Genomic DNA, 22,837 nt, shown 5'->3' on the forward strand with positions numbered 1-22,837 from the left:
GGATTTTCTAAAGGACAAGTAGATTTATGAAGCAACGTGTCCCATGGACAAGTAGATATTTTTATAAAATTCCACACCCGTGGGTGGAAGGAGACATCCTCCTTGGGATCTAACAGAGTGATGGTATGCATGAAGATGAGGGTTTGACATGTAGTGAATATATGTGCATTATGGACATGTGTGTTGTGCCTGAATGGGTCAAAGTATGTGGGTGAGTGCAGACTATGGGTGGGGCAAAGGAAGGGGGATGGATTGGTGTAAATACTAAGAACAGAGTGTGGGTGTTAGAGTGTTGTATTCATGAGGATAAGTGAAAGTGTGTTGATGAGAGGGGGTGAATTAGCTGTAGAAGCATGTGCATGTGAGTAAGTTAGCATCCTTAGACACGAGTAAGAGTATGATGAGTGAACATGTGTGGATAAGAGCGTATTTGAAATCATGTGTTGCTGATTGTATGGACAAGTGGGTGTCAAAATGATTAGGTGTGTGAGTGCAGGTCTAAGTGAAAATGTGAACGTATGTGGTTGGACGTGTGTTGTTGCATGTGTGTGTGGATGAGCATGTGTGTGGAAGAATGTTGGAAATGGCAATGTCAGTAGATAAATGAATGAAGGACAATTAGATTAGTAGGTGACTGTAGATGAGTGTTAAAATGGATGAGGATAGGAGATTATGTGGAAGTGCCAGGGGTAGCATAGTATGTGCATGTGTGAGCGAGGAAGGGTGGATGGGTGATTGTGCGGGGAAAAAAAAGAGTATATGTAGGACCAAATTTTTATGTCAAAGTGGACAGACACACATTTAGCTGGTTGTATGTAGATAACAGGTTCCCAAAGAGAAAGGAGAGCAGTTCTAGCAGCATAGGGGAATGAGAGAGAGAGAGAGAGAGAGAGAGAGAGAGAGAGAGAGAGAGAGAGAGAGAGAGGCAAGCAGCAGTGTGAATCAGAGAGGCTACCGCTTCTGGGCATCTTACTGCTTCTGGGCATCGAAACAGCAGCAATATAATTGTCTGGCTGCAGGGAGAGATAAGTTAATGAGTATAGAGAAAAGGCAGCAGTTCTAGCACTAGTCGTACAACTCAGCTGCAGGAACACCCAAAGATTCAACAACAGAGGAAGTAAGAGAGGCGAAAAGGTGAGTAGCATGGTCTGCATAGGGGTGGGAAGATAGCAACTGATTATGAATAACCATTCAATGCAAGATTGTTTCTGTTAGAGACCCTCACTTTTGGAATCATGCTCAATATACCTCGACACAGAAGGACCACTGGCAACAAAGGCGTGTGCCCCAAAATGGAATGAAACATTTGCATAAAAGGTCACCAACCAAGTATTCATCAATCGGCACTGCATCATGCATGCACAGGTTCTGACACACACATTGAATGAGCAAGGATAGTTGGAGCTTCTTGTGATACCAATGCAATAATGCCCACTAAACAAAATATGTATAAATGGGCAGGGATTTAGCATCATTGTACATTTATGTAGAAAATCATATGGTAACTGAGTAATACTTGTGTTTTGTTTTTTTACAACCGATGTTAATAGGTATATAACAGGCTACAGGCGGTACAAGTACTGGCCAACCGGTGGACTGGAGCACTTAATTCAATAAATTAAAAAATAAAAACTTTACTGCATTTTTTAAAAAGGTTTGGACACAGTATTCAAAAATGGTGCAGTGTTCTCATCAGAGTGCGTCCTTGACAATAACATACATACTATATAAGATCATTTTGTGGGAGTCTCTATGTAATTGAGTCAACACATTTAGTGTGCGTATATGATAGTGCGATGTTATTCGCTCATAATCACTGCATACCAGATAATCTTGAACCCGCATTTAACATGCTCCTTCTGCATCCTTACACTAACCCTATCCCCACTTCCCCTATCCCGTGGTGCATCAAGTAATATTAAGTGACAGGGAAGCTCTGTTATCGCACTCCTAGATGTGAGCGATTACTTGAAGACTATAGGCTTGACTTGCAGTTATCAGTGATATCTCGGGGTCCACCACTTGTATCAGAGTCAGTCCTCTGGATCCCTCAAGGAGTCTGCCAAGGTCTCCCATGCTTGTGCTGCTTCCATGGAACCCTTCCCACTTCTTGCATCTTGGAGTCTCTCCTCCGCCTCATAATCTGCCCACTTGCTAAATTCTCTTCTCCATGCATGTAGGTAAGGATCCCTCGGGCTCCTCCAGTTCCTAGTGATCTCCCTTTTAGCAAGAACAAAAGCCAGATCCTGGAAGCAGCTGGTGACTTTATTCTTAGATGTATGAGGGAACCATCCCAGGAGACAATGTTGGGCCATGCAAGGGACCCCGCACTCCATGCTAGTGGACAGTGTCTCTGTGATGCCCCGCCAATAAGCGACTAGCTCTGGACAGCCCCAAAACAAATGGCAGAATTCCGTTCCTACCTATCCTCACCGTGGACATGCAATGTTTACCTGTGGAAAATATTTGTTGAGTTACCCAGGTGTAAGGTATGTCCTGTGTAGTATAAAAAGGTTGATAAGTTTAATCCTGGTGTTTCTGGTCACTTTAGCGGTGCTGTATAGGATATTCTCTGAGCCCCTGTCGCCTATGGCCAAGTCAAGATCTGCTTCCCATTTGACCTTCAGCGTGGTCAGTGGCCTGGTAGCATCTGTATGAACAAGTGCCTCCTTATATGTCCCGGACGCTGTCACGATGTAGTGGTAGTAAACTGATCCCGGTGGTTCCGCTATGCCAGATCTCCAATGCTTGCGAATAGCCTCAGTTATCGCATTGTGTAATAGAAGTGTCCCTGAGGCAGGTCATATCTCACCTGCAGCTCCTCAAAGGGAAGGAACACTCCCTCCTCAAAGAGGGTCCACTCTGTGGTTACTCCTGCCTTCCGTCAAGCTGCCAGTCCGTTCCACGTTCCCCCATGTGGCAATTCTTTGAGAAATTTGAGCCGTATGTCTGAGGAATAAGGAACCTGGATTTGTGCCTTACGGAGCCTGCAAGTCCAACAACACCATGCTACTTGGAACTCAGCGGCGTTCCCGGCACTGGGCGACGGGAGGCCAAACAGAGCCCAGGTCAACTTAGTAGCCTCTGGAGTCAATGGTGGTATTTCTCTGCCTGGTGTCTGCCTTCTAGCCACCCACTGCATAAGCTAATGCATCTGTGTCATGTAGGAAAGTAGCCTCTTTCTAGCATGGTTACCCCACTTTTGGCCAGGTTGTCAGTATGTTTGACTGTGTCTACTGGGATCCTGCTAATCAGGACCCCAGTAGTTATGCTCTCTCCCTTAAATTATAGTTAGAGGATACTGGTGATCCAGTATTCCACCCACAATTGGCATACTGGTGCCCCCTTATAAGTCTCTAGTATATGGTACTTAGGTACCCAGGGCATTGAGGTTCTAGGGGATCCCTATGGGCTGCAGCAGTTATTCTGACACCCATAGGGAGCCCATGCAACGGCTTCTACAGGACTGCCACTGCAGCCTGTGTGAAATGGTGCCTGCACCCTTTCACTGCCATTTACACTGCACCAGATCACTTATAAGTCACCCTTATTGCAGGCCTTCTAGCCAAGAAGGCTGGGTGCAGAGTACGCCTGCACTAGAAGAGGTGCCCCCACGACCGCCAGGATCATTTTCCCGGACTTCGTGAGTGCGGGGACATCATTTTACGCGTGCACTCGACATAGGTCACTACCTATGTCCAGCTTCACAATGGTAACTCTGAATACTGCCATGTTTGGTATCAAACATGTTGGAATCATACCCCAAGGCTTTTGGAAGCATTGGCTGTATGATTCTATGCACTCTGGGGGCTCCTAAGAGGACCCCAAGTACTGCCATTACAGTCTTTTGAGGTTTTCCAGACAGCTTTGCTGCTGCCACCTCACAAACAGGTTTCTGCCCTCTTGCTGCTCAAGCAGCTCGAGCCCAGGAAGGCTGAACAAAGGATTTCCTTTGGGAGAGGGGTGCTACACACTGTCCGTTTGAAAATAGGTGTTACAGGCATGGGAGGGGCAGCCTCCCAGAGCATCTGGAAATGCTTTGAAGGGCAAAGATGGTGCCCTCCCTGCATAATCCAGTCTACACCGGTTCAGGCACCCCCAGTCCCTGCTCCAGCTCGAAACTGGACAAAGGAAAGGGGAGTGACCACTCCCGTGTCCATCACCACCCCAGGGGTGGTGCTCAGAGCTCCTCCAGAGGGTCCCTTGATTTTGCCATGTTGGATTCCAAGTTGGCAGGGAACTCTGGGAGCATATCAGTGGCCAGTGCCAGCAGGTGACGTCAGAGCCCTTACCTGTGTAGCTGACCAATCACCCTTTCAGGGCTATTTAGGGTCTCTCATGTGGGATGGTTCGTCGGATTCGGATTGTAAGACTCCAGCAGGAATCCTCTGCATCCTTTACTTCACTTTCTTATCGAAGAAACTGCAGCTGGACCCTCCAGGAACTCTACAAACTGCAACAAAGAAGCAAAGACGACTTCTGCAACATTGTATCTTCAGCTCCTGCCAGCAACTGCAACTGTTTCCAGGTCGTGCATCCTCCGAGGACTGCCTGGCCTCAGCCTGCACCAGAAGAACAAAGGACTCTCCCTTGAAGTGAAGGAGTCACTACCCTGCTTCAGCAGGGACCCCTCTGTAGCGACGACTAGTGGCGTGGGTCCCCTCTACTGAAGAAGTGCGTGGATCTAGCAACACGGGTGGTGGACTTAAGTGGTCCAGACGGTCCAGACATCCAACTTTGGTGGAGGTAAGAGCTTGCTTCCCCATGCAAGACAGTACCCCCGTGCACCATGTGTTTTGCAGTTGCCACGGCTTGTTGACTTCCTTCCAAGAAGTTCTTCGTGCAAGGTGCAGTTCCAGCCCCCAGCACTCTTTCCTGTGACGCACAGCTTCCCGAGTGGTTCTCTGGTGGCGTGGGACCCCTTTGTGTAGTGCTGTGTGGGCCTCCTTTTGCACCTTTTTTGTCCCCGTGCTGTGGGACTCCTTGCCTGGTCTTCTAAGGGCTCTCTGAGTTGCTGAGAGCCCCATCTGACTCCCCCTCCTGGGTAGATTCCACCAGGTCCCAGGCTGCGCCATTTTCCGCTAACCGCGTGCTTTGTGTGTGCCAAAGCTTGTTGGCGGAATCCAGTGACGCAAACCAGACTGCATTCATCCATCTGGCGTGGGACATCTTCTGCTACAACCAGGAACCTGCATCTGTCTTCTTGGGTACAATACTGATTGTTCCTCACTGGTGGTTCCTCTTTTGCACTTTCATCCGGGTTAGCAGGGGCTCCTGTTCTCCCTGGACTCTTCAGTACTTCTTCGACTGGGTCCCCTTCTTCCACAGGTCTTCAGGTCCAGGAATCCATTTTTGGTGTCTTGCAGTCTCTACTGGTTCTTGCACAATCTTCTTTCTCGTGTTCTTGTGTGTTTTAGGAAAGTTACTGTGATTTACTCCTGCTTTCCTGGGGTCTGAGGTGGGTTCTATTACTTACCTTTGGTGTTTTCGAATACTCCCAGCACCCCTCTACACACACTTGCCTATGTGAAACCGACTTTCGCATTCCACTTTCTTAGTATATGGTCTGTGTTCCCCCTATGCCCATTTCTAACTACTGTAATTTTCACTATTTGCACTGTTTTCTAACAGTTTTTAAAGCTGTTTCTGCATACTACTGCATTTAATTTGTGTATGTATTACTTACCTCCTAAGGGAGTATAGTCTTTATGGTATTTTTGGCATTTGTGTCACCAAAATAAAGTACCTTTATTTTTGTAACACTGAGTATTTTCTTTCATGTGTGTGAGTACTGTGTGAATACAGAGGTAACGCATGAGCTTTGCATGTCTCCTAGTTAGGCTTTGGTCGCACATCCACACTACCCCTAGAGGGCCTGGCTTCTACACACTGTCTACATTTCACTAATAAGGGATAAGTGGACCTGGTATAAGGTCCAAGTACCTTAGGTACCCACTACAAACCAGGCCAGCCTCCTACATGCCACCAGATAATAGGCCTTAAAACCCAAGACCACCAGTCCACCCTCCATCCCAGGGCGCGGCAGGGTGGCCAAGGTCACTCTGCGTGAGCCTGATCCCCAAATAAAGCTGGTTATGATCTTGTTTATGTCACAAAAGTTGAAGGCTGGAATCCAAATTGCGAGAGTCGTAAAGTAGTATAGCAGGTGGGCCAGTGCCACCATCTTCAGCAGGGCCACCCTGCCCGCAAATGACAGTGGCAGGGTCGCCCAGAAAGCGGGGCTATTTTTATGAGGCCCGACCACTCTATCTATATTTCCCTCCAACAGATTATCTGGTTCATGGTATACTCGGACTCATAGGTATCTGAAGGAATTGGGGTCCCACAGCAAGGGTCCTAAGTCTTCAGGGGCTGCCTCAAGTCATGCACCGGGAACAGGCAAGACTTGCACCAATTAACCTTAAGTCCTGATTGGGACCCATAGTGGTCCAACACATCACGGGCTCCCCTCAGGGCATCCCAGAGGAATGGAAGCAGGTCTCCTGCATATAGAACTATAATATGGGTGCACCCTCCAGATGAGGCCGTTGTAGATGTTTCCCATGTGGGCCCGCCATGCTAGGAGCTCCACTGCCAGTGCAAAAAGCAATTATGAGAGCAAGCAGCCCTGCGAGGTCTCCATCTTTACTACCCACCTCTCAGACATCGATCGTCCAGTGTGGACTCTAGCCATAGGGCTAGCATATGCGTCCATGCTATAAAGCTCCCTCCCAGGCCCATCCGCTCCATGATGGCGTAGAGCAATTGCCACTCCAGGCTATCAAAGTTTTTTTTTATATCTATCGCTAATATCACAGCTCTCCCTCTCTTCCAAGTAATAGCCCCTAGGATTGTGCACAAGCGTCAGATGTTATGGGCTGTGTTGCACCCTGGAATAAAGCCAGCTTGGTCCCTGTGGATGAAGGTTGGCATATGCGGCAAAAGGCGCATGGCCAAGATATTGCTTAATACCTTAAAGTCTGTATTCAGCACTGACCCCCCTTTGGCCGAGTTTGTGAGCCACACCAGGGCAGGGCCAGAGTGGTCACGTTCATTGTGTGCCCTTACCGTATAATTGCAGTAGTCGAAGCACAGCAGCCATTCCACCTTCTCCGCCACACCCTCCCGAGCCGCAAGTAGTTTCAGTTGGACTTACAGATGCCCCAGGCGACGCTTCTCAGTTAATCTGAGGGCCTCTTCGGCCTCTCCAAGGTCTCCTGGAGCAGTGTCCATTGAATTCCTACTGTCTCCGAGATGCACCATCCCCTAAACACCATGTTGAAGGCATCCCATTCAGATAGCGAGGACTCTGGGGTGCCGGTGTTGTCCTTAAAATATTGTGTTATGCTGGTTCTAAGCATGTCTCTAAAGACAGGATCTATCAAGGAGTCCCGGCCCATGCACCACGTCAGTATCATGGGGTGCCCCCTCTCCCATTGCAATCCCATAAGCAACGGATTGTGATCAGAAATGGTGGGAGACAAATATTCAGTACTAGAGACCAGCGCATGTACGTCTGGTGCGCAGAGAAGGGCATCCAGTCGCTCATGGAGGCTGGTGAAAAATGTATAATCTCGATCCCGCTGGTGCTGTTGCCTCCAGGAGTCGAGTAGACCCCACTCCCACTGCCAGCTTGCAAATGTCTGGGACACTTGTATGTCCGGTGCCTCCCGAAGAGGGGCTTGGGATCGGTTCAACTCTAGGTCTGCAACCCAATTATAATCACTACCCAGAAGGACCTATCCCGTCAAGCGTGGGGCAAGTTTTCGGGAAAACTCATAAAAAAACTCCAATTGGCCTGCATTTGTACAGGCTGCCAGAACAATATCACACCCATCTAGCCTTTCTGTCACTATCATGTAACAATCTGCAGGGTCAATAATCTGGCCAGTATGCTGGAATGGGACTCCTTTTATAATCCACATTAGAACACCACACGAGTAAGCCAAATAGGTCATATATTAGAGCCGTCCTCTTCACCTCACTTACGCTGCAATGCCAACCCCTCTGCTGTGGTTAAGTGTGTTTCCTGAAGGAGTGCAATCTATACCCCTCTGTGCTGGAGGTATGAGAACCTTGTATCTCTTAGATCACATCCCTCGGATATTCCAAGTGATAATTTTATAGGCTATGGGGGTCGCCATGGAACCGTGGTGTAAAAGTGAACATCCGAGGTGGGTGGAAGCCCCTCTTAGCATCCTGCCGTGTCATCCTCATTATAAGAGCCTGGCGCCCTCTCAAAGCACCACAACATTCCCTCTTCAAAAACAAGTAACAAGAAATAATTAAACTCCCCCTCTCCAGGACATCCCCCATCATCCAAACAAGTTAACGTTGATCAACCAATTGCAAGAGCGTCCGCTCCACGTCTGACCCAAGCTGTCCACTGCCCACAGCACCGGTCCCGCCCAGTCCTCCTCCCCTTCCTCTGTTAAGGATAGTATTGACCAACCACACCCCTCTCTTGGAATTATTTGCATATGTGCATGTACAGGTAAGTGTTCCTGTGCAATCATGTATGTGCTGTAGGATAGTCAGGTGTAGTTCCCCCACTGTGGTGGGTTCCACCCCTTGAATAATGCAGGTAAACCCTGGAGCATCTTAGCACAACAGATATCGTGGCCCGCCTCATGCAGTGTACCAACTAGCGAGCCATTAAGAGTTTTTATGCTTGCAGCTAAAATAAGTCATCCGCTGTGCATGGCGTGATCTTGGGGAGCTTATCATCTGTCAGCTTAGGTAATCTTTCAGCACTGGAGGTGATTGAGTTCCAGGAGTGCTCTCCTGTTTAGAAGGAGGGTGAGGCCCGGCCACCCCCGCTCATCGCCACCATCTCCTGCACTGCTCTAATGCAGTAGTTGTGCTACCATAAGTCTCGGTGGGGCTCCCAGTGGTGTTGGCTGGGCAGGGAACTCTGTGGGCCTGCTTCAAGGCGTGAAAGGGGGAAGAGACCCTCCAGGGCCACCTCCTCGCACAGCCAGTTTTCTAGGAAGGCCATTGCATCTCTGCCCTCTGCCAGCTCCGGCACACCCACTATTTGAACATTGTTCCGGCGCAATCTGTTCTCACCGTACTCTGCTCGGGTCGCTAGCATTCGCACCTTGGCCTCTGGTGTAGTCATTTTGGCACACATCGTGGCCACATCTGGGTGGAGGTCAGTCAATGTTCCTTCCGTTGTAGTCACTCGTGGTTATCCTACAAAAGGCTCAAGTCCACTCCCAGCATGTCGAATTTTGTTTCCAGTACTCCTCTGGTAGCTGTGACAGCCTGAACAACTTGCTGGAGGGTAGGACCTGAGGGCAAGTCTCTTGCAGGCAACATATCCTGGGCTACTTCTTTCCAGGTCTGAGAGCCAATATAAATTTTGGGTTTCCTGGCCACCTTACTGATCTGGGCTTACTTGTGACTTGAGTAGTTGAGAGCGGCAGGAGCACGGCTGTCTCTGAGCTGCCAACTGGCCCTGCATAGATCGGTGCTCTGCTGCCTCTCCCGACCCTCGTTTCAGATGGTAAGGTCTCAGCTGGCCACAGGCCCCAGCCCAGGAGGCCTCCACTCAGACCTCCGCACCATTCTCTAAGGTCCCGCCAGTTGCGGGCCTTCAGTAACTGCACAGTCAGTATCCAAGGCAGGGTGGGCCTGATAGATCCTTCCAGGTGCACTCTAGCCTGCGCTCACAATACTTCGTATTCCTAAGGACGGCAGTCTGCCGATGAGCTGTCCATGACTGGTGCTTCCAGGGTTTTAAGGAGGGGGGTGGAGGGGGAGGGGTTGAAGATTCCGAGTGCTCTGTTCCAGTTTGTCCTCCTCCACTCCTGTGGCCAGTCCCTTCTTAGGGCTTTAGATCTCCCAGGGCATCTGCTTCCTCCCAGCAATCATGCATTGCTCCCGGTGTAGGCAATTACCAGGGTAAGCTTGTGTGATGTTGCAATGCAAAGTCGAGGGGGGGCACAGGACTCGCATGATTACTGTGGGCAGGGGATCGCGGGCCAGGAACCAGCATGGGCGCGTCCTACAACATCAGACACTAGCCACACTCCCCAACATAATTCAATTTTAAGGCACTTACAGACTGCACTTGCGAAAAATGGAAAATGAAATTGATGCTACTGTAAAACTTTAATCATTCTACACATTCTATGGGAGACAGAATGCTTTTATGATTGTTGAATAATGCAATTCTGTTATTTTAGACGTTTTAACTCCTCTACTGCAGTGGCACGTAAGGAAATTTGCTAGTAAGAAATACTTTTGGAGCAAATTTCAAGAGCCAATCGCTGTGTGCCAGAAACGCAAGGTTCCTATGCTGCACAATGGTAAATTATACAATGTAAAGGATATGTCACCTGATATGCAATACTGGTAAGGAAAGATTATTGAAGTTTTTCATGACAAAGACATGATGAGGGGATCAAAATATACTTTACTGCCGTATCAAAAGTTGATAAAACATCCTGCTGTTCAGATCCCAAAAAATTTCAACTTATTTAATGACTTCAGGCTTCAAAGCAATGGACCAGAAAAATAAATGCAGCACAACCAGGAGTGATATAGTCAAATATACCCAAGTTAAACATACAATTTAATTCTGTGGATCAAATAAATTTCACCATTCAAATGCAGAGAGATTTAGTCAAACATTCCAAACTTAATTTTGGTTCAACCTAGTGGAGACAGAAGAACTCTTTAACAAGGACGTGTAGTGAAATCAACTTTTCTGCAATATTAATATAATACATGGGATTCTGTAATCGCTGTATAAATGCCAGTCTCTATTTTCTTTGTAATCGACTTCTGATGCACCCAGTCGACAATTATAAAGAAAAGACTTCAGTTATTACAGTCGAGTTATGACATCACAATGGCTGGTGCCAGAGCCAGCAGCCGAGCAGAAATGCAGGTCAGGTCACGGAGCATAATTAAAGCAGTTGTTTAAAGTAACAAACAAAGTTGCTCTTTCTTCTGCTCCATTTTAATAGCTTACAATGCCAAGCAGAGTGAACATGTTTGTTCTTTGCACTCTTTAGAGAGTTCGAGAAAAGCTAGAATCTTTTTGCTTGTTTCTATACATCCCAAGTTAGAGCAGCTTTTTTCTTTTAAACTGCCTTGTATTGAACTGTTTCTAATATCTGTTGGCAACAAATAATTAACAGGTTTTTGATGTGTTCAATTTTGCACTAGAGATTTTACATTTATTCTTCATGTTTGCAAATATGATTGCTCTTTAATATGAAAGAGCTTTGCACCAAGGTTTTAAGTGGTTTGTGGGAAAGATGATGGTGTGACCATGTATTATATGGGATAAAGTACTCCCTTACGAATAAGATAAGGATATTGCAAGTCACCTCTGAGTTCCTTTGGCCTGGTTCCTTTATATGGTTATGGATCCACTCAGCGATTTGCAATATCCTTATAATGTACAGCAGGGGGTACTTTATCCCTTGAATAATTTGCTTTGCAGTCTGGTGCTTTGTCCTATGAAGTGGAAATGGTCTGCTGAACAGACTGTCACATGTATTCTGTTTAAGGGGATTGCGTTGTTATTTCCAAATTACCACAATTGTCACTCTGGTAAAGAAACTCTGTGTAAGGGACCCGGTGCAAAGCTGCACAAAAGAGTGACCTGTATGTGTGCCACCTGCTCCTAAGACATATGAATCGATATTAACTTGCATGTTTTTCCAAGCACAAAGTACAACCAAAGGCTAATCAATCAATCAGTCTTGCAACTGGTAAAATACAATTATGCATGAGAATTACAACTACGAAAAGATAAAAAGCAGGCTGAAATAAAGAGTTTAAAAAAGCTGTTAATAAACCACCGGGTTTTTTAAGACGTTCAATTTCTACACTGTTCGGCGCTCTTATTCCTTAACGGGCCAGTCCAGGTACTTAATGATAATAGATGCCATTATGTCATTGGTTAACCGTCTATCATAACTTAATGGCATCTAAGACAGTCTGCACATATTGGTGCTTAAATACATTTTTTATTTTTTATTACTGGTAATATTAAAGGTGAAAAGCAAATGCAACCGACATAATCACTAGCCTCCAATTCCAGGTTACACACATTAGATCCATCAGATGCCCTGTCTCTTTGGCACAAGAGAATAAATTGAGCATTATCGTCTGCTTTAGCAGCATGAATACATTGTTTACAACTTTTTGTACAGCTTCAAGCTAAATTCTGAGTTCAGGAGAGTAGTTTGTTTGCCAACGTTTCTCAATGTTCTTACATTCCAATTTAGGCTATCACTATACCATGAGGCCGCACACAGGGATAGATGTGCTTATAAGGAAGAATAAAGCCAAAAGCCTGAATAATCCAGTTAGGATCAGAGCCAGGTGTATCCTTAACTATGCAGTGAATAGGAGGCTAGGCTTCAGAGTCCTCCACCGCTGTTCCTATCATTGCCACTTAAGGGGTGGACGAAACAGCAGCTGATAAAGCTTCACTGGTTTATTTGACCCAAGGCCAGGACCTGATGATTTAGTCTTTAATTACTCTTACTCCTCCATTCTTGGGATATCAGCCCTCTGAAACAGACCTGTGCCACTGGCTCTATTTGTAACAACCTAACCAAACTTAAGAAGTAAGGACCAAAACCCATGACTTTCAGTACTGCTGCCATGTAGCCCCAATAAATCTTAACAAAGGTTTTCTCAATGGTGAGTGCAACTAAAATATTTCTACATCAGATGTGTTTGTAGCATGTAACATGTGACTGAGACTTTGAAGACTTATGAATGTTCTTCACCCTCGAAAAAAGCCTAATTGGCCTTCATGGGCCAAAGAGCTAACGACACAATGCAATCTACTTGTGATGGTCTTCAATACTATTTTCGTGTCAGTGCTCATCATTGACAAAGGCCTATTTGAGGCAGGATCACTATGCTCTTTTTCCAGTTACAGTATAAAGATAATGGCCTCCTTCAAGGCTTTAGGCAACATGTCTGTCTAACTAACCTCATTATATACTTCTAGTCACTTCTGTGCAAATTATGGTACGAAAACATGACAAACCTAAGCTGGGAAGCCATTATTCCCAGGTGCCTTCCAAATGGGTCCTGCCTATGTTGCCTTTATTCAGGCGCTTGGACAGGTGTGTAGGTTTGTGGTCCCCATGGTGCTTATACGAACAGCCAGGATGCCAGAATTGAGGAAGAGCCTTTAAAGTGTTGAGGGAGCTTTTTGTCTTGGATGGGATGTTGGAGAATGAGCAATCTCCAATTTTGCTTTTGTGGATGCAGGGATTTGCGCAAGTGAGTCTGAAGCGGAGTGCAGGTGTCTACTGGGTTGGTGAAAGTGTATGTGGCTGTTCAGGTATTCTGGTCCTGTGTTGTTTAAGGCTTCGTATGTGTGGATGAAAAGTTTGAATTGGCTGTGCTCATGAATGGAGAGCTAATGAAGCTTCCTGAGGTGCTGTGTGATGTGGGTGTGGCATGTCTTCAGTAGTGCGCTGGACGGTCTGGAGACTGTTAGGAGCTGTTTGGAGATTCCGGCGTAGAGAGTGTCGCGTAGTCCAGCCTGCTGGTAATAAGGGCTTGTGTGATGGTCCATCTGGTGTTCTGAGGGAACCATTTGAAGATTTTTTGCAGCATGCGTAGGCTGTGGAAGCAGGAGTTGCACACTGCGATGACATGAGCCGTCATGTGGTGCTTGTCGTTTAGGTTGATTGCTAAACTCTTAGATTTTGTGTGTTGTCTGTGGGTATTAGTCTTCACTCCAAGAGCCACCAGGTGGTGTCCCATGGGGAGGTCTTGTTGCCAAAAAAACAGTACTTTTGTCTTGTCGGAGTTAAGCTGTAGGAAGATGGCTTCCATCCAGTCTGCTACCATGGTCATGCAGTTGGTGAAGCTGGTTCTGGTGGTTTAATCTGTCAGGGAGAGGATGAGTAGGGTGTCATCGACATAGGGGATGACGGTGATGTCTTTTGACTGGATAATATTGGCGAGTGGTGTTATATATATGTAGAAAAGGGCGGGGGCTGAGGGACGATCCCTGTGGGACTGTGGCATATCAATTTCTTGGTCTCTGATGTGAAGGGTGGCAGCCTGATCTTTTGAGTTCTTCCTAACAGGAAGGAACAGATCCCTTTGAGAGCAGATCCTTGTATGTCAATCTTGTGGAGCCTTCTGATGAGGGTGTTATGGGAGACAGTGTCTAAGGCCGCATAGAGGTTGAGTAGGACTAGAGCTTCTATTTGTCTTCAGTCTACGATGATTCGAATGTCATTGGGGCAGTGGTAAGTGCTGTTTTACTGCTGTAGTTATTTCTGAATCCTGACTGCGTGTTTTCTAGAAGATGGTGAAGCTCGAGGTGGGTTGTGAGTTGCTTGTTGATGGCCCTCTCAATCACTTGGGCTGGGTAGGGGAGCAGGGAGATGGGTCGGAAGCTGCTCAGTTGATTTGGGTCGGCTGTGGGCTTCTTGAGGAGGGCGTTGATCTCTGCAAGTTTCCATTCATCCAGGAAAGTGACAGACAGGATGAAGGTCTTGATGATGTGGGTCAGGGTGGTGCTGATTGGTAATGCTCTCAGGTTGTGGATGTGGTGGGGCATGGGTCTAATGGGGTCCTGGAGTGGATGGTCTGCATGACTGCAGCTTTCTCGTTTGCGGTGAGGATCATCCAGTCGGTCAGGTGGTTGTCTTGGTTGGTGGTAAAGTTAAAAATAACTAAGGGATACCCTAATCTTTTTAATGTGCATGTGACCTTATTATATTATATATAGTTTTTAATGATAACAAGATATTAGCCAGAAGTGGATACAATTGTCCAGACTGGCTCAGAGGGTAATGAGTGAAAAGCTGATGTGTTTCTTGCCTGTTTTATGTCAAAACTGATCATGCCAATTCACCAGGACCGAAATCCTAATCTACTTGGCGCAGCAAGCAAGGGACCCACATCTGGGCATACCCTAACCACTTGAGGCGCACAAGGCAACAGCACAAAATAAAATGATGGACGGAGTCTTGAAACTTTTCAAACACTCACCCCCCCAGTCACAGATCTGGGTTTAATTCATCGTTATTTTGCCTGCCACATCACCCCAGTTCGGACCTAGCTATATGCAAATCAGTCTTGGGCTGCTAAGCAAGCACACATGATAAGTTCATCATAAGGAAGAGCTGCCACCTGTATATAAAATTAGTTGATACCGTTAGAAGACGACTGAACAAAGGTGGCTTTTCTAGAAGGGTAGCCTAGCCTTCTCTCTGAAAAAAAACATTTCTGCACAGCTTAAGCTCAGAGAAAAGCATGAGATGAACTACAAATCGTTTGGAAAAATTTATTTAGGATCGAGGAGACTAAAGTGGGTTGTTTGGCTGCAATGAATGTGTTTGACAAAAACCAAATCCTGCCCCACCAAAAGAACTTTAGGTCAACCATTAGGCATGGTGGCAACCACCAGCCATGATACTGGAGGGATGATGACTTATGTCTGATCTACAGCCACAAGGCCTACAGTGGTAACCCTCACTGAGCCCACTGTGTATTTCTTGCAATACTACAGCATTTCAGAACAAAATGTGTGATTATCTGTCAAAGAAGCTAAAGCTAAGCCAAAAGTGGATCCTGCAACAAGACAAATATGCAAATCATACCAAAAAAGCTACAACTAAATGGCTGAATAATTAAAGCAGCAGGATGGGCATGCAGCTCTGCCACCCGATAGCCGCAATCTGTTAAAAAAAATCCTACTATCCAGCATGATTTTCTCCTAATTGTTTGGGGCTCGAAAAGACGAAAGCAGTGAGGACGCAATAGCCTCAAAGTCTGCACCCTAGGTCTGGACGCAGAACAGATAGCGGCCCACAACCGAGCTGCTGCAGGTGACAAACTGTAGAGGTGAGGCTGTGGCTGGTGTGTGTCTACGAGCTGCGGGTTGGGTCTGCCTGCTGTGGACCATCACTGCGGCCCGCTGGCAAGAAAGGTACCCGTTAGGGGCTCTAGGCAGTGCTGCGAGACAGGCTGTCACAATGACGGCGGCATAGATTAATAGATGTGATGTGCCATGCAAACTTGGTAAGCCTGGCTGGGAGTACCTGGCTGTGGGTGGGGAGTGCAACATTGCCTGTAGCGCCTTGTGGCCTGACCCGCATGGGGCCTATGAAGCCTACTTGAGAAGGGCTTGTGACAGCAGAAAACCTGGAGAGCCATTCAAGGCCTGACAATTTATTTTGCACGGTTAAGTTGCAGATTATAGGTGGGTGACCAGGCCTGCAGGATGTACGACATATGGTGGAGGGGAAGGGCTGCACATCAGGGGCTCAGTGGCCCAGCGCTAGCCCCTAGAGAACAATCGGATGCAACTGCCACAATTCGGGGCCTGACTTTGGGTGCCTGGTCGTACAGGGCCCTAGTCCTGCCATTGAAACCGATACTGGTGTGCAATACTTCCTCGGTCGCTGTGCTTGCTGTTGATGACCCTGCAGCTCAGCACATGCGTGGAGTGGCCAGGAGCCTCCATTCTGTATAGGATAGGGCCAGGACTGTAAGTAGCTATGGGTAAGTGGGGCCGCAGCCAGACTTGCCTCACCTTTGAAGCCAGGTGTGCCACTAAGCCCCTACTGGATTACCCATTAGATCAGGAGCACGAACCGACACCCCAGGGTGCGGCAGTACTTGACACCACACTACCGGCCATGCAACAGAGTCAGCAATCCATTGATGGGAATATTGACTCATTACATTTGCACGCAGATCATATATCAACTAAGTTTGACAAGGAAATGGCGTGCATCACTGCAGTGGAACAGCACAACTCCTCCACAGGAGATAGCTTGCAATCAGTGAGTACAAAATGTTTGAATATGGAAAAGGTACTTGCAGTCATACAGGCCCAAAATAAAGATTTGAAAGCGCGTTTCCCCTGCAATAACCTATGCATCACTGGCATTGTTGAACCTACCAATAGAGGCAAAATGGAGAAGTATGTGGAGACTATGCTAACCTCCCTTTTTGGCTCTATAATTCTTTGAGACCTACCAGTGGTGGAGAGAGTGCATTGATCCCTCATGGCATGATCGACCCCAGGGCCAATTATAACGAAACTGCTGAACTATGGAGACCAAGCTATGGCACTCCCACTGGAGCAGGAAAGAAAGGATCTCACCTACCAGGGCAATAACACAGCCTTCTTCCCAGATTTCATGGCAGTGGTGAAAGCGATCTGCAAAGGATTTCTACCCACCACAAAGAGATTACAGAAGGCTGAAATAACCTAGGCTAACCTCTAACTAGCAAGGCCTACCCTCAACCATCATGAAACTCAGAAAATATTTGTGACCGCCCAGGGCAGCAATGGACATACTGCATGGGCCTCAATTTGGGGCAGTAAGTGCCTTGATTTCCACAGTGTACCCCTCTCAACGATGTTTTGATGGATGTTAACAGCTGGCACACTGCTGTCTCTCACAGCCACCTCGAGGATGACCAGGCTTCTGGAGGCCCCCATGAGGTAGCGCTCAGTATGTTCTTACTGTGTGGTAATTTGATGTTGTGGATATATATTTTCATGTTTTTGGTTATGCTGAAGTGGGTAGGTGGGGCGGTGAGGTCAGTGGTTTATTGTTTATATTGCATCACTGCTCTACTAAATACTGTCCTAAAACTGTGTATCGTACAACACTTGAAACAACCTGCAACTCAGTACCTAGTATTATGATACCAGCATGGATGGCCATGACCCAAGGTCACACATCCCTCCTGACCTGAATGTACAGGGGCTTTTAGTAACGTCTATAAAAAACCTGGCAGGTACTCTCATATGTAGACCGACATCATTTCCAGGATGCATTCCTGTAAGAGAGGCTTTAACAAGGCAAACTGAGCTTGCTATAGAAAGCTGATGTGCAGCAGGTATGATAGCCCCTTCCTACTCCTCCTATTCAAGGGGCGTCCTGATACTAGTTAAAAAAGGGACACCACTCTCAATCACCTTTTCCCCGACAGATGAACAGGGCCGGTATGTGATAACGCAGGGATGTGTCTCCGGCACACCCAATTACCTTGGTGAAAGTTTATGGGTCAAATGTAGTTGATCCCAAATTTTACATGTCACTTTGTCACCACCTTCCCACTCTAAAACAACCACCATTATACGTCAACATATATCTGGACCCCGCGCTCGACCATTCGGCCTCAATAAATTGGCTTGGCAAGAATTCCGCCAAAGTCATTCTGATGGCACGGAGGAATATAGGATCGTAGGCCTATGCAGGGTCCATAATCTCACCCGGCAGGAGGGCACATTCACCTCTGATGTGCCTGGGTCATGGTCTCATTTGGATATTTGGTTAGTGCCTCGGAAGGACTTTGCGTGGACAACTGATGTGGCACATCTACGCAGAACTCCCTCCAAGCATGCAATTCCCACTTACACCCCCACACAATTCAAGTGGAGATTCCAGACGACGGCCCTTCTGGACCCCGTGTTCCGAAAGGGGCTGCGTTCAGCTATTAATTAATACTTTGATAAGAATGTTGGCTTTGTCGACGGGATGGATATACTAAATTCAAGGTTACTATCAGGGGGGTCTGTATTGGCACACAGGCAGGAGGACTATAGAGCATACGCTACATGTTCTTTAACAGGATTATGAAGCTAACCCTGACACCCTTACTACCATTTGGAAGCAAAATCACAAATTTTAATAATATGGCATTGCAGGAACTGCGTAACTTGTCCCAGTGCAATGTGGCGAGAACATACCGACAGGGAGGATGCCGGGAACGCAGTTATGCTGCTAAGCTAAAGGTGCCCTGGGCACATAATCACATTGGGAAAATCACCTCTCATAAGGGCACAGAACATTACGACACACCTGCTATACTGACCAATTTCAGAGACTTTTACACATGCCTCTATAATAACTGAAATCTCTGCTTCAGTGGAGGAGATAGCGGACTACCTAGATGGCATGGCCCTGGCATGGCTGTGCCTTGGCCAGCAAGAGTATTTGGTTCAGCCTATTATGACCGACAAGCTAAAAGATGCTATACACTCACTGCCCAACGGTAAAGCTCCAAGCCTCCGTGGTTTGTCGGGAGAGTTCTATTCTGGCACCACACCTCTATGCACTATATGTACTAAACACACTACCTCCCTCCCTAAGGAAAGCATTAATTAATTCACTGTTACGACTTGATAAAAGCGCTGGAGTACTGCAAGTCTTGTAGGCTGTTGTCTCTAATCAATACTAATGGAAAGATTCTAGCAAAGATACTAGTGTCCAGGCTCCAAACATTTCTCCTTAGTCTGGTACTGACAGACCAATTGAGCTTCATCCCGGCTCGCTCAACCACACATAATTTGCATAAAATTTTCACATTAGTGCATCAGCTGAACCCCTCTTTGAAAGCAACAGTGGTCCTCATGGACGCCGCTAAAGCCTTTGATTTAATAGGAATATATGTTCATAATTCTGACCAGTATGGGGACCCCTCCTGAACTTCCTGCAGTGGATTTGCCTACAATACAATAACCTGGTAGCCCTGGAGCATAGTAATGGAAACACTTCTGAGGTGATACACATCCACAGAGGCACTCAGCAAGGATGCCCTTTATCACCACTATTATTTGCAATTACTCTGAAGCCGCTAGCATGTATGATCCGTCAGCGCCATACAGCTTCCCACTGCCATCCAGGCTGCAACCCATTACTATCTTCTTACATGCAGATGACATGGTGTTGTATATAAGAAACTCTCCCACACATATGGTGCCAGTAGTATGAGAGTATATTCAGTTTGAGCGATACTCAGGCCTGAGTATTAACTGGTCTAAATTGGTCATTGTTCCTCTGACTTTGAGTACACAATCCCATCCACTGGATTTTCCCTTGGTGTGGCGCACAGACCCTGTAAAATATTTGGGGATCTGGATCCATATAAACCCTGATCTGGTGATTCGCTATAACTATGGTAGGGCTGTCTCACAACTAGAGGATCAAGTGAACAGATGGTCTAGGCTACTGCTGTCCTTGGAAGACAGAATAGCTGTCATGAAGGTGGAAGTGCTACACAAATTTATCTTTTTTATTAACATGTCTATAGTCCTGTCGCATCACTTTTTCAAAACACTTTGGGCACACAAGATAACACCGACGTGGGTGGGAAATCAACCCAGGATCCGTTGGGACATGCTCACTCTCCCCATATATGCAGGGGCGCTTTAGTAAGTCAGACTTAAAAACTATATTATCTAGGCACACAAGCCCACTTCGCACATTACTGGTACCTTCCACATGATTACACTCTGCATCTCGCAGTTGAGCTTGATGATACAAACCCCATTCCACTGAAAGCCACCATGCCACACAGGTGCACGGACATGCCACGCGCTGACACCAACACCATTCGCTGCACCACGAAGGCGTGATGGACACCCAGGGCATGAACAAAAAAGAAACTTCTATATGCTGTCACACAGGAGACAAGAGCTCTGGACATGCTTGACAAGGCAATGTTAAAAACAATGGGGGATGCTTACCCCAGAGGGATTGCTGCTCTCACAGACATTTCACAAACACAATGGCATATAACGGTATAAACTTTCACATATTATCATCTTTGGGCTGCCATGCAAGAGTTATACCCTCACTTTCCCAGGGAACCAGTGCTTAATTTGTGCTAGTGTTTGACAGTGCTTGGCACCAGCACTTGTTTGCAAACACTAGCACGCAGTTATGAGAATCCATCCCACGGGGTGCTGTGTGTGTATTTTTAAGCAAAGTTCATCACTGAAGCATTTAACTATTTAATATGTATTAAAAAAAATATAAAACTTGGACTTAAGCCAGCAGTTTAAAATGACATGTGGGTTGTGCCGGAGGACCAGTGTAAAAAAACAGTAGGGGCCCTGGAACTTAATTCTTTGCAAATTAAGCACGGTTAGGAACCCCCTAGATACTGTGCACTGCACACCGCACTAACTAGCACCACACATAGGAGCCTTATTACTAAATATGTGTCAGCACAAAATGACAGACTTGTAGCCCCGAAACCAGCGCTAGAGAAATGGAATGCAATACTTAATGTGCCATTAGAACCACACAGACTGGCATGCTCATTCCCAATAGTAATCTGCACATTATTCACTTTAAGTGCCTTCATCAAATCTACTATACACCTGTTAAATTATATAAATATGCTCTGCAGGGGCGGTGGGGATGATGTGGCAATGCTGAATGTTTGTGATGTGGTACGTTGGATGCCGATTTTCTACATCTAGCTTGGTTCTGTTCTCCTGCCCGGCGCTTTGGGGCACAATTCACAGAAGATCTTACAGATAAGGAGCGGAAATCAGTGATGTCCCACCCCTGGATGTGTCTGCTTGGACTACTCAAAGATCTACAACCAGCCACTGTAGACATGGCGGTAGCCCTGATGCTGGCGAAAAGGAGAGTGGATATGCATTGGGGTAAACGTGCAGCACTAACTAAACAGTTGTAGTTATAGGATATGGTCTACTGCAGAGAGCAATTGGAACTGTATGCAGAGGAAATACCAATGCCCTTAAGGCCCAAGAACAGCTGGGGTCCCATTACTGCTTACTTCATGACAAATCAAGATATGTCTTAGGAGGTTCGGGAGGAACACATGGTTGTTGTCACAGAACTGAGTTGCTGTGATATATGTACTTGTGACTACAATATTGAACAGATACCGTGCTCCATTCAAAGTATGCAGCGCCGTTTGGCATTTTGTTGTTGTATTCCTTGTACGCCATTCAAAAAGTTACCAAAATGTTTTGATTTTTTTAAACTCCATTGAGATGGTCTGGCAGGACTTAGGGCCAGATGTACAAAATTCTGGGTTTGCGACTCGCAAATTGCAAGTTGCAAACCCGGATGCAGGATGGTGTCCCTGACACAATCTGCAAGTCGCAAGGAGGTCGCAACGGCCCACCTCATTAATATTAATGAGGTGGGTCGCAATTTGTGACCCCCTTGCGAGTCGCAGCACTCACAGGGATGGTGGCCTGCTGGAGACAGGAGACCACCATGTCTGTGACTGCTTTTTCAATAAAGCTGTTTGTTTTTTTTTGTAATGCAGCCCGTTTTCCTTAAAGGAAAACGAGTTGCAATACAAACGAAAAAAATTTACGTTTTTGTTTAATTTTTTCAGAGCAGGCAGTGGCCCATAGGCCATTCACAAAGGGACAGGGGTCCCTTTTGCGAATGGGTTACCACCAGTGTGACACTGGTGGTAACTGCGTTCGCGGTCACAAAGCAATTCTGCATCGCAATGCGAATCGCAAATAGGAAGGGGAACACCCCTTCCTATTTGCGACTCGTAATCCCAATTTGCGAGTCAGTAACCAGGTTACCAACTCGCAAAATGGGAATGGGCATCGCAATGTGCTTTTTGCATGTCGCAAACAGCGAAATGCAAAAAGCCATGAAAAAAGTTTCCTACATCTGGCCCTTAAAGTGGTGAGCAGCAACAATTTTTCTCAACTATTGCTGTGCTTAAGCAGTTTAGTGAAGAGGAACAGGACAGCATTGCTACATGTCGATGCAATATACTTAACTTCTAGAGGAAATGCTTACTTCAATTTACTTGTGTTTAATCATGCTATTGAGTCAAGGGTTGACTGTAATTTTCTGTTTCAATAAGACTACTAAATGCTGAATGACCGTTTTCAATAAATGATAACAAACAGCTTCATGGTCTCCCTCCTCTTCACCGCAGCAAATAAGCACATAGTGTGCAACTGGAAACAAACTCAGACACTATCTGCCCAAGCATGAAGGACATCAGTAAATTACATATATGTGATAATGTAATGGACAAAATGGAGCCCCTTTCATTCACAAGACAAACTTGGGAT

General features: G+C 46.5%; 1 protein-coding gene across 1 annotated transcript in view; it reads right to left on the reverse strand.

Annotated features, from left to right (window-relative positions):
* Nucleotides 1–22,837, reverse strand: part of TRIM23 (tripartite motif containing 23) — a 331,702-nt gene that overhangs the window by 295,584 nt on the left and 13,281 nt on the right. The gene's annotated exons all lie outside the window — the stretch shown is intronic.

Source organism: Pleurodeles waltl, chromosome 1_1, assembly GCF_031143425.1.
Source record: "Pleurodeles waltl isolate 20211129_DDA chromosome 1_1, aPleWal1.hap1.20221129, whole genome shotgun sequence".
In the NCBI taxonomy this organism is placed as follows: Eukaryota; Metazoa; Chordata; class Amphibia; order Caudata; family Salamandridae; genus Pleurodeles; species Pleurodeles waltl.